This window comes from Tachypleus tridentatus, chromosome 3 (assembly GCF_004210375.1).
Source record: "Tachypleus tridentatus isolate NWPU-2018 chromosome 3, ASM421037v1, whole genome shotgun sequence".
In the NCBI taxonomy this organism is placed as follows: Eukaryota; Metazoa; Arthropoda; class Merostomata; order Xiphosura; family Limulidae; genus Tachypleus; species Tachypleus tridentatus.
The window spans coordinates 34,883,727-34,901,299 of NC_134827.1; positions in this window are offsets into that span (position 1 = coordinate 34,883,727).

Consider the following 17,573-nt stretch of genomic DNA (forward strand, 5'->3'; position numbering starts at 1 on the left):
TTGTAATTGTGGAAAACCTAAGAAGCTGGATGTCATACTTGTATTTTGTAAAGCTGTTTCCGATTTTAAGTTGAAGGCTTTTTCTTTAATATTATGAATAGTTGGTTGCAATTTTCGTTTGCAGTTTCAGCCAGTAGGTGTCACTGATGTATGAATTGATTGTTCTAAATATTGATTGTACTTGAAATCGGTTTTCCTAAAAGTTTACGCAATACTATATTAAAAAAGGAATATATAATAAAATTAAATAATTACTGATAATTGTTCTGTAATTTTATTAATGACGTCATAAAAAAATGAACGGCTTGTTCTTTGAGGACTGAAGGATAAATTTTATATTTCCTTTTCTGAACGATGAAATGAACACGGTCACAGTGATGTTAGGTTGTTCAAAAAACACTAAATGTACGACAGTACTTGAAGCTAACACTTATTCTTTGCGTGTTCCATCATTAAGTTATATTTTATATATTTCGTAATGTTACTTTCATTAATAGTATTAGATATAATATATTCAGTTTTTATTACCCTACTTTTCATTATAAAGACTGGTTGTTATTATTAGCTAAATATACGGTTAAGACTAACCAAGTCTACTAAGATGGCCGTAATTCGCGAGATACTATTGGGTTTACTGCCGAAAATATCGTTAACAGCGAGGATACCCAACTGATGAAACAACGCATTCTAATATTTTGAATAAAAACGTAAGAGAAGTAAAGTTAATTTAGCTATTCTCCTTGTGGAGTTAATTTTTGCTGTTTATATATAGAAAGTATTTTGCTCTACTCAAAAGTTAAGATTCTAGCGGATAGAACGAAGTAGTCCACACTTGTCTGTTCTTTGTAAACACGACATTCAGAGTCAACTTTTACCTTCTTCTCTTGTCCCGATATAATAACTAGCAATAGCTATGAACTCGAACATAACGTAAACAGCAGCATTCACTGACACACACCGAGGTACATGGGCATGCGTAGAAAGAAACGCTACTTCAGGACGCTGAGATCGATACGTGAGATGATGTAGTACTAAGTCACGACGTTTCCCGGTAAATAGAAAATTGTATCGTAATTTGATTGGCTTTTGCTCAATTATGTTTATGTATATTATATATGTATATATATAATATTAAATAATTATGTTATTACTTTAACAAACTGTTGGCGGACCGGATAAACCGAAGTTGCGGGCTGTAGTTTGGAGATCCCTGTTCTACCCTATAGCTGTACCAATTGAATCTAAAACGTAACGGTTATCAACGTTATGATGCTAACATTCTGAAATGATTTCTGATATAAATACAAACCTCGTTTTTAATATAATCTCACAGAGAAAAGTTGATGATTCCTTTATCTAGGAATAAATATGAAACTTTGAAACACTGGTCCACAGCAATACCAGTAGGATAGAAACCATTATAATGATTTACAGTGTGGGTGTTATAGCACGAAAGGCTTACAAATCCCATAACAGAAAATATTTAGGCCTTTTTATCAAATATTTAAACGCTAATATCAAATTATATTATTCATCCCAAATACGTGTCCGTAGTGAAGCGGGGGCGCTTTATTTGCTGTTTTTTGGATTATCTGATACATCTATTAAGATATTTCAACAACCGCGGGTAATTTATTAGAAAAATAGGCTTAGCTTTATTTTAATGTCACTATTTGTGATATCGAATTAAACATTGATGTTCAAATTTAGATATATACTTAAGATACGCACGTAGCAGCAGTTAACTTTATCATAAACAAGATGATATTAACTCTTAAAGATACCTCAAGACACTTATTAGTCTTTGATAACGCGATATTAAACTTGTAACATGATTTGTAAAACGTCTTAGTACTAAAAGTGACCACAATATCATTTTGAAGGAAGACACAGAACAATGTCAATTATTGATGCTCGGACGTTGATTGGTTAAGTTCTCTGAATGATCAACAAAAGTTTGAACAACTTTCAATATGTTTTCACATAAAAAGTTTACTGATATATCCTGGTATGGCTTACTGGTCATTTCAACATCATCACCTTGATAGGTTGTGGTTTGGTTAATTGGTCATGTTAACATTATCAACTTGGTAGTTCCTGGTATGACTTACTGGTCATTTCAACATCATCACCTTGATAGGTTGTGGTTTGGTTAATTGGTCATGTTAACATTATCAACTTGGTAGTTCGTGGTATGGTTAATTGGTCATGCTAACACTACCAACTTAGTAGTTCGTGGTATGATTAATTGGTCACGTCAACATTACCACCTTTACAGTTCGTGATATGGCACATACTTGGTAGTTCGTGGTATCACATTTAAGTGTGTTATGAAATGAACAGAGCTTCCAGGGCCTAGTACCATCAGAAGTTTCTTTCAGTTCATTTTATGAATCAAAACAAAAAACACTTTCCCATCCACATAACTTCATATTTAGTAGAAAACACAAATGTTAGTGATTGTAGATTTGGTGAGCGATCCGCTCTTTATCAAACTGGAAGATGAGTCGAACCTGAGAGGTGGAAAGAAGCTAAGACTGTATACTGAAAGATGTTAGAAACCTGAGGAGTAGAAATGAGAACTGGTCTCCATAATATAATAAAGTTGAACCGACCGACGAAAGTAGGTTATGATGATTAACTGGAAGATGATAGAAATGAGATGGGGCATCATCCAGAAAAGGTTGAAGATGGACTTAAGTGGAAGAGAAGGAAAACAAGATGATATATTAGAGTTTACAACGCTATGAGCTGTCCATGCTTTGCCTATCACACGTATCGAATCTCGGGTTTTAGCGTTATAAGTCTAAGTCTTACTACTGTACAGCTCGAGGAGAACATATCAAGTGGAATAATACGTTTATTAAAAGGTCTTTGCTAGATAATTAGTTTTCTCAAAGAGAACGAAATGTTACTTTTATAACGCGCCTACAGCCGAGAAAACTTGAGGCGTGTTTTACTACATTTTGCGGGATCGAACTCCAGATCTTCGATGTGCAGCCCGATATCCATACTCCGTTCATCACATGGCCTGGCATGGCCTAGCGCGTTAAGGCGTGCGACTCGTAATCTGAGGGTCGCGGGTTCGCGCCCGAGTCGCGCCAAACATGCTCGCCCTCCCAGCCGTGGGGGCGTTATAATGTGACGGTCAATCCCACTTTTCGTTGGTAAAAGAGTAGCCCAAGAGTTGGCGGTGGGTGGTGATGACTAGCTGCCATCCCTCTAGTCTTACACTGCTAAATTAGGGACGGCTAGCACAGATAGTCCTCGAGTAGCTTTGTGCGAAATTCCAAAACAAACAAACCGTCCATCACGGAGAAAACACTGTTGACAACTACAGTCAGTCCAAGATTCACTGTTTCGATTGCTTCCACTGAAAGTGTTGTTCCCTTCAACTGAAGGGAATGTAGTCGCATCTTAAAAATCAACATGTGTTACTACTGTTGTTAGCTGTTAAAAACACTGACAGAGGACGTGACTCTAAATACACAGAAGTGAGTGATCATGAAACTCTTACGTTGCAGTACCTGTTGTCTTCACTCTTTGTAGTTGTATGGATCGTCGAAATGTCTGGATATTTGACGGTCTGAACGTTCATCGTATCCGAATATTCAAGTGCCTGCATGTCCGAGATGTCTGGATATTTGAGTGTCTGAACGTTCGTAGTACCCGATTATTCATGTCCGAGATGTTTGGTTATTCAAGTGCCTGGATGTCCAAGATATCTGGATATTCGAGTTTCTAGATGTCTGAGTTGTTTGAATGTTTAGATGTCGGAATGTCTGAGTGAGAATGTCCGAGGTATTGAAATGTCTTGATACCAGAGACATATATATGTCTTCTATTACCAGAGTTTTGTTCAAAGGGAAATATGACAACCGAACTTCGTCACTCAACTTTAAACTATCAACTATACTGTGAGTACCGTGGTACTATCACTGATAGCTTCTCAAAGTCACTAGGTATTTTCATAGTGTCATGTATAAAATCCATCCGAGGTACTTCTGTTGTTTGGTGTTTCCAATAAATTAGGAGGAAAACGGACTTTCCCGTTTTACAAGTGATGTATACAGAAACGTGCTCTGCTGCTTGTTGAAGGAGATATGAGGTCAAAGTGTTCCACTGCTCGTTGAGGTGAAAGAAGTGAAGATACTTGTTGGTTTCAGGACTGACATTTCATGACTTAAGATACTTTTTAATGAGTTTTAAACAATAAACGCGAGAGCTGCTCGTATAACTGCAGAAGTTCAACCACAAGGTTTATCCAGATAATAAAGTTTGGAGAATGGGAAATGAAAGAAGGTTTTGATAAGTTTACGTCGTCATCAGATACAAACTCATCCAAAACCTAAACTAGTTTACTGGCATTAGATACAACTGATTATTGTTGAAACAAAACAGATGTTTCCAACTCATATCAAACACTTGAAAACGTATAAATAGACATGGCTTTTGTATGTTTAGTATCTCAAATGACGTTTCAAACGTGTCTTTAGAGATAGTGTCTCCTCAAATGAAATTCGTACGTAGGTTTTAATGTAAATTAAATGTGTTTTTTTTTTAAAAACAACTTATATTTTCATGATTTCCCTTGATGCGATATAACTTTAATTTTTCCACTTACAACATAAGACTTGTGAGGTTTGTATGTAAAATGTCAAGTTATAATTAAAAAAAAAGTTTAGACATCTCTTTTCAGGTTGTCTCATCTATGCAGATAACCGACAGAGCATCAATTTCATCACTTCATGATGTTATCCGTAGAGGCAAATCTCTAAGAGAAACTTGTAGGGTGATGACAAAGCCGAGACTCTGGGGAAGGTGTTGAACGACGTATGTTATAATCTCGAAACCAATGACTGTTAGCGTTACTCTCAGTGTCTCTCGCGAATAGGACGAAGCACTGTTAAGAAAGCAGGTAGAGAGTTCCCGCTGATTGTGTTATGTGATTTCAACAAACACAGATTTTGTTTTTCACTTAGCTTTTGAATTATATCAAATTAAAGTACATATAAACATAATATTTATTTAGACACGATAACTTGACGAGTTGAATAGCATCCTAATCCTTTTCCAGCTATATCTAAAGCAATGCATTCGCAAACAAAACAACAACACAGAATTCCAGGATATGAAATTAACTTATTTTGTGTTTTTGTGCATGTGCCTTCAATATTTCATTGCATTCGTGACCAGTTCACAAAACTGAAACCAAGAGTTACCAATGAAATAATTCGCCAAACATTTTACTCGTGACTAACTCTTTGTTCTCGTGTCTAACTTCTCTCCTTACTCGTGTTTAACATTTTGTATCTGTTCACGTGTCTAACTTCTCTCCTTACTCGTGTTTAACTCTTTGTATCTGTTCACGTGTCTAACTTCTCTCCTTACTCGTGTTTAACATTTTGTATCTGTTCACGTGTCTAACTTCTTCTATCTTTACTCGTGTTTAACCACTTGTATCTGTTGTCGTGTCTAATTTCTCTCTTTACTCGTGTTTAATCCTTTGTATCTGTTACTGTGTCTGCCTTCTTCTCTCTTTACTCGTGTTTAACTCGTTGTATCTGTTCTCGTGTCTAATTTCTCTCTTTACTTGTGTTTAACCCTTTGTATCTGTTCTCCTGTCTAACTTGCCTCTCCTTACTCATGTTTCACTATTTGTATCTATTGTCCTGTCTAACTTCTCTCTTTACTCGTGTTTAACCCTTTCCATCTGTTCCCGTTACTGACTTCTCTCCTTACTCGTGTTTAACTCTTTGTATCTGTTCCCGTTACTGACTTCTCTCTTTACTAGTGTCTAACCCTTTCTATCTGTTATTTCAACACACTTTCTCTTTACTCTCTGTCTAACTCTCTTATTCAACTCTTGTGATTTATCTCCCTCTCCTAGCTGCCACCCCTCTATTTATCCGTAGTTCAATATTCCTTTTTCTACTTTTTTTCTTTACAAACAAACTATGGAATCTGTTATAGAGACAGTTGACACGTCACAGTGGTGACGTTCCAATCAAAATTTCTCACAGAAAACTCCACGAGAGTTTATTATCAGGAAAAGTGTTATTTCTTGTTGGAAAGTGTTATTTCTTGTTGAAAAGTGTTATTTCTTGTTGGAATGTGAAGACATTTTTAAATAATTGTTTGTGAACCCGCAAGAGATGTAATATTTTGAACAAAATTCAGCTGAAATTAATATTAAACTAAATCTTGTGTGTTTTGCTGATAGATGGCAGTGTGTCATAATTGCAGTTCTTGAAGAACGAAACACACTGCTCCCATAAACGTTTTCATTTTCCTGGAAACTATTTTATTCGTTTATAATTCACCTATCAACAATTTTTATCAACGTTTTGTACTCAGAACTATTTGGAGAAAAGACTGAAGTAATGCTTCGTGTTGTTATAGTCAAAATCAAGTTCTCTTAGCGTTGAAAAACGTAATAATAATAATAATGTACTCTAGCGCCTTCTATTATGTTATGATCAAACTAAATAAACATTTCATTAATTCGCACGCTGTCTTTAATTCATCAATATTCTATCCTGTCGCTGCAATGAACAGGTTTTTATTTGTTTGTATATTTATGCGCAATGTTACAGAAGAAGCTAATTGCCCACCACAAATATCTAACTTCAATTTTTAACGTTATAAGCCTTAAAACTTACACGCGGGACCGTGAGGGGAAAGCCGCAATGTTGAATCTCATTTATATAAAAAAATAATTAATTTATATGGGAGAAAAAGCTTTATTTGATTTTATAGAAAGGATGCGCTAATCACGTTACCAGTTATGTCAAAACTAAAATATATGTTCGTAATGTGTTTGTTAGTTACCATTACTCTCCCTAACATACTTTAATGACCTATTTTACAAATGATTTACTAACTGTTCGTAATTCATCTTCTGAAACAGGACATACAATCACTCGAGATACTGACTTAGGTGGATCGAGGTGTGTACCTTTAGTCGTGATTCAAGTTTAGGTGAATGAGACAAGTCCAGTAAATAGACGTCGATGGACTAATGAAATGTGGACTTTGATTTACTGTAAAATGTAGAATTAGTGTGTTACACACGTAAATGGATCAGGGGTGTGAAAGGGACTGATTTAGACGAATCATGAGAGACAGTTTCCCCCATGATGGTACAGGATACGTCTCTGCACATTTGGGATAATGTTAGTTTTATTGTAGACATTGAAGGTTTACAGCTAATCACTTGAACACCTTTCAAGCTAGTATAAGGAAGTGTCAGAGATTAGAGAGGAGTTCTTAATCTTTAGGCAGTCTACTTACTTTAAGAAAGTTTGGTAATAGCACCCTTGTTGTTGAAACACCCATCCAACCACACACAAGTCTACAGGGTGTTCAGACATGTTTCAATGTAGAATACAGGAGGTAAATATGAATGACAATTATAAACAATGTTGAAAGTGATCCCCGTTGGCATCAATACAGGCCTGGATCCTTCTTATTTTGTTTTTAAACACCACTATCAGTTGCTGGCTTGAAATAAACTGGATAGACATATGATTACAAAACTGCATAGTGACTTTCCGAACACCCTGTATAATTGTTAACGTGTTACTGTCACAGATTTTAACTGCTCCTAGTTATTCATGTTCAAGACAGTTTTTTTTTGTTTATTTTAGAGCAAAGCCACATTTGGGTGTCTGTTGTTTCTACCGTGGAATCGAACCCTGGATTTTAGCGTTGCTAGTTGGCTTACCGCTGTCCCAAGGAGGGAACTTCAAGGCAGTTATAAGGACATGGCTACCGAAACATTATCCAACCCTAGATTTGAGATCAAAGTAGAAAGTGCCCTGTTTCGTTTCTACGAAGACGCCAGAGCATGACAACTTGTTGTCGCTAGCAAGCTAGGTGTATTCTCTATGACATGGGTGGGGATTAGTGGTAGCATGGAGATTAAATTTTTACATGTAGCTATCCTTTTGATTTTGGTGGGGATCAGTGGTAACATGGAGATTAAATTTGTACATGGAGCCATCCTTTTGATTTTGGTGGGGATCAGTGGTAACATGGAGATTAAATTTTTACATGTAGCCATCCTTTTGATTTTGGTGGGGATCAGTGGTAACATGGAGATTAAATTTGTACATGGAGCCATCCTTTTGATTTTGGTGGGGATCAGTGGTAACATGGAGATTAAATTTGTACATGTAGCCATCCTTTTGATTTTGGTGGGGATCAGTGGTGACATGGAGATTAAATTTGTACATGGAGCCATCCTTTTGATTTTGGTGGGGATCAGTGGTGACATGGAGATTAAATTTGTACATGGAGCCATCCTTTTGATTTTGGTGGGGATCAGTGGTAACATGGAGATTAAATTTTACATGGAGCCATCCTTTTGATTTTGGTGGAAATCAGTGGTAACATCGAGATGAACTTCTACATGTAAACAGCCTTTTCGATTTTCATGGAGATGAAATTCTACACTGAGACATCTTTGTGATTTTTGGAATAAGGACCGAAACCTTTAGGTAAGTCTGTTCAGTATAAAATTAGTGTCTGGTATTATTTACAGATAGTCAATATTTTTGCTTTTTTTTCTTCTCCAAAATAATTTGTGATTACAAAAATGGGCGTTGAACAAAATGTTTACCTTAACGTTAAATTATCGATTTCACTGTGCAAACCTTTTTGTGTGTGAAAAATAAGGTGGACAATTTGGGTGAAAGAGCAGACTAGAAGAAGGAAGAGGACGGTTTAGTTAGTGTCGACCCCTTTCTCTATTTTTATCTCCTCAGGTACACAATCACCAGAATAAAAACTAATCGTGTCTTTCAATAATTCGTACATCCAATACTCCTGTACTTTAACAATACTGGACTAAAGCAATGAATCAAATCATTTTTAGTCTCCGTCTCGGTCAGTTGGTTGAGGCGCTCATTCGTAATATGAGGGTCGCGGGTTCGAATCCCTGTCACTCCAAACGTGCTCGCCCTTTCAGCCGTGGTGGCATTATAATGTGACGGTCAATTCCACTATTCGTTGTTAAAAGAGTAGCCCCAAGTGTTGACAGTAGGTGGTGATGACTACCTGCCTTCCCTCTAGTCTTACTACACTGCTAAATTAGGGATGGCTAGCGCAGATAGCCCTCGTGTTGTCTTGTGCAAAATTCACAACAAACCAAACTATTCAACATTAATTACTATTATTACTGTACAGTTTCTAACGGAAGTTCTTAATGAATTACTTTCAATATATATAATGATTATTATTATTAGCAGCTGAGCATGATACGGCTTCACCACATCTTTGCTGGATATTACTTAAAGATCATACAGTTTATATTAACCAAAAGATTATTTAAAGATCAAACAATTTATATTAACCACAAATTATGTTTTATGATTCTGTTTTCTGAACCATCAGTATTTTGTATTTGTCTTATCAAGGATTCAATGCATAGAAGTAAACATTTCGTTTGATAATTTTAAAGAAGAAACTGGATTTGTGCAGCTGTTGTTTTCTCCACTTGATAGAGATTGAACCATAAGGGCGAATTTTTCTGTCGTGTGTTATTGACTGTTCTTCACTATTGTAACTTCCACCTATAAAGATTAAGGTTACTTTTTGTTTTCTAGCTGTAGATCAGACTAATTAACTAGTGAATGAGCCGCAATTTATTACTGGCAACAGGAGTGGTATTAATCCGATTAGTTCACATCTCAAAAAGTAATAATGTGAACAGGATAAAGGTCTGAAAGTCTTTGTAGAGAAGTTAGATCGATAACACAGTTCTTTTTTCCAAGTATTATCACATTGGAAGTTCATAGAGTCTGGAATCATTTTAACATGGGTCAAATATGAGCCATCACTAACATTTCATTCATCTGTTTTTTTGATCAAATACAACTGAAACAATAACTACGTATATTATACGTGATCAGTGATAAACTTCACATACTCTCCTAACTAAATATCCTGTATGGTTGATAATGTATTTGATAAATGCTACTTTGCTGACTTTTGGCAACAACGTATTTTAAAGTAACACGACAGCGCTCTCTTGTGGAATTACATGGAACTATTCTCATTTTGTCACTCTGAAGTAGCGATTTACGAACCCCTAAAACATTCATGAAAATAACACCTATCGACGTGTGATTGAATTTTGACATTCGAACGATAACCTTTTGTCTGAAGAGTTAATGTACAGTTAAACTATAACAGTCAATATAAATTTTGTAGGAGTAATATAGTATAGATTACTTCATTGCACTGCAGCAACCTGTTGTCCAAACTCTCACTTACTGCTAAAACTACATGTATATTAACCACATTTTCAGTCACTGCTACAAACATATATTTATTGTCTAAACTGTCAATCATTGCTATAACCACATATTTATTGTCCCAACTGTCATTTGTTGCTACAACAATATATTTATTGTCCAAACTGTCAGTCATTTCCCATAATTATGCATGTCCACCCCTGTCTTTCATTACGGAAACTACTCGACTTAGTGAACGCGTTTTTTTCAAGTGTTTCAGATGTAGTAAGGTGTTGGATAATTTGTTGTAAAACAACATAAACTAGAATTTGGTAATGAGAAATCAGTCCATAATATACATGGATTTAGGATGTGTACACTGAAAGATTAACAGAAAATTAATAATCCAATAGAATCTGGTTAAGAAAATAAGATTTCATAACAATTGTTAGTTTTGTTGCTAAGCTATAGAATAGGCTTTTTCCTCTCTAAGTATCCAATCTCGAGTTTTCCTGTTATAAGCTCTGTATCTTAATACTAGATGACGTGACGTACAGGCACAAATATTTTCCATTGTAAGATGTGAAAAAAACAAAACAGTTTAGGTCAATAATAAAATATAGCACTGACTGGGGAAGGAGATCCCATGATTACGTATCGTAAAAACAGCCTTCTGATGTGGATGTTGAGTGGACCAGTTTTTATCGTGATTGGGGAAGGAGATCCCATGATTAGTATCGTAAAACAGCCTTCTGATATGGATGTTGAGTGGACCAGTTTTTATCGTGATTGGGGAAGGAGATCCCATGATTACGTATCGTAAAACAGCCTTCTGATGTGGATGTTGAGTGGACCAGTTTTTATCGTGATTGGGGAAGGAGATCCCATGATTACGTATCGTAAAACAGCCTTCTGATGTGGATGTTGAGTGGACCAGTTTTTATCGTGATTGGGGAAGGAGATCCCATGATTACGTATCGTAAAACAGCCTTCTGATATGGATGTTGAGTGGACCAGTTTTTATCGTGATTGGGGAAGGAGATCCCATGATTACGTATCGTAAAACAGCCTTCTGATGTGGATGTTGAGTGGACCAGTTTTTATCGTGATTGGGGAAGGAGATCCCATGATTACGTATCGTAAAACAGCCTTCTGATGTGGATGTTAAGTGGACCAGTTTTTATCGTGATTGAATGTGTTATATGAAAGTCACCAGGTATCCATTCAGTTAAAACACATTATAAAACTAACAGGTCTTGTACCTAGGTACTTGTTAACTAACCAGAAGCCTTGTATCAGGCTACCTGATAACTAACCAGAAGTCTTGTATCAAATTACTTGATAACTAACCAGAAGACCTGTATCAGGCTACCTGATAACTAACCAGAAGTCCTGTATTAGGCTACTTGGTAACTTACCAGAAGTCTTGTATCAACCTACTTGATAACTAACAGAGTGTCCTTATGAAGTCATCTGGTAACGAACCCAAAATCAGATCTAGACAAACATAACTAACAAAGTCGTATCATTCACACGTGAAACTACAGTTTACATTACAGCATGTCAACAAACATGACCACACTAACAACAGCTGAAATGTTCAGTGAGTACTCAAACTTATAGCTTAAGTATTCTAGAAGTAGAAATAATAACTAAAATAAGAATTACACTTTACTAGAAAGTTAAATAACTTGCATATAGTTGATAGAGCTCTCTAATAGATCATTCTTCGTATTCTAGGTTTTTTACCAGTCTTGTCAAGATTTGTGCTGACCTTCTACTGGTATTGTACAGAGTTGTACTGACTGTCCACCAATTTTGTCAAGAGTTGTATGTTGACTATCAACCAATTGTGTGGTCAGTTGTGCATCCTGTGATTATCCTCTTAATCTCTAAAATCCATACATTCATGCACGACAGGTGGATAGAAAATCGTTAACATGTGAGCCGATGTTTTTTTAAGAAACTTTAATAACCACACATTATGGATCTAAATATTCCCAAACTCTTGGCCCGACATAGCCAGGTGGTTAAGGCACTCGACTCGTAATCTGAGGTTCGTGGGTTCGAATCCCCATCACACCATACATGCTCGCCCTTTCAGCCGTGGGGGCGTTATAAAGTGTCGGTCAATCCCACTATTCGTTGGTAAAAGAGTAGCCCAAGAGTTGGCGGTGGGTGGCGGTGACTAGCTGCCTTCTCTCTAGTCTTACACTGTTAAATTAGGGACGGCTAGCGCAGATAGCCCTCGTGTAGCTTTGTGCGAAATTCAAAAACTAACTATTCAGTATCACAGTGTTTTCGTGTTAATGTTTTAAGTTTCCAATAGATGGCGATATAACTCTGCATATGCTCGATTTCACATACTATGCAGAAGTGGTAAAATAAACATGCCGTATGTTTAACGAAGTATTGTAAAATATTTCTGTTCTTATTTCCAGTAGATGGCGCTATAAATCTGCAAACGTTTCTTTCACCTATTATGTAAAATTGGTAAAATAAATATGCAGTCTGTCTGACAAAGAATTGCGATGTACGTACGTTTGGTCTGCCTTCGTTTTTCCACTTGACATGATCATAACATCAGATCATAATATCAGTTTTTTCCTCTTTTCGTAGGAAAACTAATTTTTCTTAAAGCGACTTTTATCGAACATACATGAGAAATAAAAACCAGAAAGGGAAGAAAGAACTTGAAACATCTTGGCTTGACAGTAGCCGCCAAACAAATTCGACAAATGAGGCATTTATAATAAGTTAAATATCGATTAGATGTTTCTAGAATCAGCATTATATTAGCAACTGTCACGTGTGTTGTTTGTTTGTTTTTCGATGAATACAATAGAACTTTCGCACAAAGATACACGAGTACTATATGCGCATGCCTGTCCCTAATTCGTGGGATTCGGACATTGAATTCACAGATTCTCAATCCGACAACGCTAACCAGTATACAATACTCGACCCCATTTTCCAACGACAGAACCCTTGTGATTGAACAGAGACTATAATTTATAAATGTTTATAATATTCTGTCAGTGAAAACGTTCTAAAGATATTCTTAATGTGAATGATAAAAAAGAACGTATTCGGATAGAACTCAATATTAATTTAAACAGGTATAGTAAAAAAAATGTTTACTGCAAGTTATGACAATAAACATTTACAGTTGGCTGCTACCTCAGCCTATTATAAAGTTGGATATAACTTACGTCTAATGGTTTTTTTCCCTTTGAGTTCATCCAACAACAGTAGAACACCTGTTCTATATTATTTGTGCTACAGCTGACCATTTACGTAAAGCATAATGTATTTTTTTATTGAATTTACAAACACGTTACTGAGTCTGATCAGTATAAATTGTGTAATTAGTTGTTTGTTTGTTTTGAATTTCGCGCAAAGCTACACGAGGACTATCTACGCTAGCTATCTCTAATTTAGCAGTGTAAAACTAGAGGGAAGGCAGCTAGTCATCACCATCTTTTGAGCTACTCTTTTTCCAACGAATAGTGGGGTTGACCGTCACTTTATAACGCCCTCACGACTGAAAGGGCGAGCATGTTTGGTATGACTAGGATTCGAACTCGCGACCCTTAGATTGCCAGTCGAGCGCCTTAACCACCTGGCCATGCCGAGCCAGGGTTTGAGTTCAAATGAGCGATTCAGTAAACTGTCGAAAGCTCAGAAATCAGGGGAAACCTGGGAGCCAGAGTATCTGGTTATAATAGATAAACAAATATATAACATGTACCTATGTATGAAATGACTTGTTAGGCACGTGTACACGGAAATACGGACAGGCATTATTGAGTGACTTTGTTTTTACTGTTTTGCAAAATTCATTTTACTTCCTTTGTAGAATCCTATAAAATCCACGTGACCAAGTCGATCGGACAGGTGAATGGTACCCTAGTGGTTTATTATATTACATCATATATATACACACAGTTTCTTTTAAAGTATGCACTGCCGGAGATCACGTGTAGTTGGTGTCTCACAGCATAACTTCCACGTCTGTTGTGCACGTGCCAATACGGACTCTGCAGCTCCGGAAGCGCATTGTTGATGCGCCACATGCTGTTTCCCGCGCTTCTATTGTTCTATTGCCTCGTCTTTGCTTTGCCGGGAAGTTGTACCTTTTTATTATTATTATCAGGAAGCATTGCATTAAGAGACCCGAATATCCGGGCCAGGTCATTGGACAAAAATAATTTTTTTAAGGAAGACAGAATGTTGGTGTCGGGGCCTGGTGTACATTATCTCTGCGCGTGACGTTACAGGAACAATTTTGCCATCGATTTCAAAAACCTCGGAAGTTCTGTATCGGTGCTCTTTGGACACATGCAAAATAAATAAATAAAGTATACAGTGAATAAACCATTGTTTCAACCATTACAGTCCTCGACAGATTTCTCAGAATATCCATTGGGTTTCATTTCAGACCAGGTAGTGGCGTGGGTTTCACGTGTGCGATACTGTCTGAACCATGTTCATAATTTGTCAATTACTTATTACAATTACTTATAAGCAAGCTTATTTTATTATAGTTTTTTTTGAAACTCAGTGTGGGGGGCGCAGTCTCGATCCAATCAAAACTTCGGTTTAATTTGAAATATTCCAGTAGCCACATAAGTTGTTAACATGTTTTCAGTTACGTATTTAGATCAATATCTGTCTTGTCTTTTGACTGAATTCTGTCACAATAGAGCACAAGATGGAACACTGGTATTAATAATGATGATGGGGTTTGTCCTCACCTAGAAAATTTAGTGTGTTATGAGAGACTGCTTCAGACACTCGAAATTATAAAACGTGTAAAATTGTTAGAGCACTATACACATTGTTTTGTTAGGGTTAAGTTTCAGTTCTCAGTAATGTAGCCTGAAATATAATGCTTTATTAAGGTTAAGTATCAGGTCATCCCATAAGTAATGTCCGAAAATTTAATACAGAAAGTCCATCATCATTTCTGTCTTTGTAGAAGCTTTAAAGACTAAAATATTTAGTATATAAATGTTAACATATAAAAATATAAAATATAAAAATGTTCAGACAAATAAAAGAAAGTAACCCAACTCTACTTTTTCAAATCATTAATCAAACAAACCCTTATAAATCTGGATGTGTCTGAGGAGCACATTAGGCATATAATGATTTATGAGTTTAAAAAAGGTAATAGTGAAGCAGAAACTACACGAAACATTCAAGGTGTTTATGGTGTGGAGTCTCTTAATGAAAGGTGACTACAGCTTAAGTGATGTGTCACGTTCAGGTCATCCTGTTGAGTTAAATGATGACTTGCTGCTGGCTGCACTTGATGGAAATTGTGCTGTAACAGTTGAAGAACTAGCACAGAAGCTTAATTCAACCTATTCAACAGTTCACCGTCATCTGCAACAGCTTGGAAAGGTGTCAAAACTTGGAAAATGGGTCCCACATGATTTGACAGAAACCAACGTTAGAGCAAGAGTGGTCATTTACACTTCTCTACACTCTCGTGAACGTTACTCACCTTTTTTGGACAGGTTAGTGACTGGAGATGAGAAATGGATACATTATAAAAATGTTAAGCGCCGCAGACAATGGCTCATTGCAGATAAACTGGCTAAACCACAGCCCAAAATGGACCTCCACCCTAGGAAATTCTTGTTAAGCATATGGTGGGATATTATTGGTGTGATCCACTTTGAGTTGCTGTCACTCAATGTAATGATTACATCAGGCTTCTGTTGTTAACAGTTAGAGTGTTTGAATGTTGGACTAAAAGAAAAGAGGCCTGTTTTGACCAGTCATAAAGGTGTTGTGTTACATCATGATAATACACGGCCCCATACAGCAAGGATCACATCTGTAAAGATTGAAGAACTAGATTGGGAAAAACTTCCACATCCTCCTTATTCTCCAAACCTTGCCCCATCTGATTATCATCTGTTCCAAAGTTTACAGAACTATCTTGATGGAAAAGAGCTTGAAACACATGAAGATGTCAAAACTACCCTCTTTACATTTTTTCCTCCAAACCCCAATAATTTTATGGAAGTGGCATTCAGAAGCTTGTGAGTCGTTGGCAGGAAGTAATTAATAACAATGGAACGTCCATTATTGATTAAATAACATTAAAAGTGTTTGAAATCCTCTCTCTTTTTCTAAACCTAAAATTGGACACTACTTAAGGGATGACCTGATAATAGTTGAATTTTGAGATTATTATGTGTAAATGTAATAAATTCCCCTATTATTTTTGTGTAACCTTGGACACGAGGGACAACCAGTCTCGGAATAGCACACATTTAACCAGAGTTGAAACCTAAAATGCTGCATATAGTGAATAAAGAAGAAAGAACATATTTTTCTTCACGATCAGAAAGTTTGTTTGTTTTTGAATTTCGCGCAAAGCTACACGAGAGCTATCTGCGCTAGCCGTCCTTTATTTAGTAGTGTAAGAGTAGAGGGAAGGCAGCTAGTCTCACCACTTTTGGGCTACTCTTTTACCAACGAATAGTGGGATTGACCATCACATTATAACGCCCCCCATAGCTGAAAGGGCGAGCGTGTTTGGTGTGACGGGGATTCGAACCTGCGACCCTCAGATCACGAATCGAGTACCTTAACCACCTGGCCATACTGGACACGATCAGAGAGTAGAAGGTAGATTTGTAGATGCGAATTCCTTGTTCATTAGGCTCGTGTTTTGACTATTTGGTACCAATTAACAGTTTATAAAGTCATTTATAAATGGCCCGGCATGGCCAAGTGGGTTAAGGCGTTCGACTCGTAATCTGAAAGTCGCGGGTTTGAATCCCCGCGCACCAAACATGCTCGCGCTTTCAGCCGTGGGGCTCTTATAATGTGACAGTTAATCCCACTATTCGTTGGTAAAAGAGTAGCCCAAGAGTTGGCGGTGGGTAGTGATGACTAGCTACCTTCCCTGTGGTCTTACACTGCTAAATTAGGGACGGCTAGCGCAGATAATTCTCGTGTAGCTTTGCGCGAAATTAAAAAAAAAAAAAAACCTTTATAAACAGATATATATGTGGGTTTTGTAGCTTAATTAAAACTACTTACCACTATATGGCACAATGGTCTTCGGTTCTGTATGTGTGAAATGGGACTACCGCGAGGAATTATTCGCTGGTTATCCAACTTTTTGGAAAATAGAAAATGTAGAATAAACGTAGAGGGAATTTTCTCGGAGTTCTTCACTCCAGAAGTTGGTGTCCCTCAAGGAGGGGTGGTTAGTCCTATTCTCTTCATCATGTATGTAAATAATATGCCACTGAAAGACCCAAACCATGGATACGCGTCTCATTTAGATGTAGCAATCTGGAAAAGTGC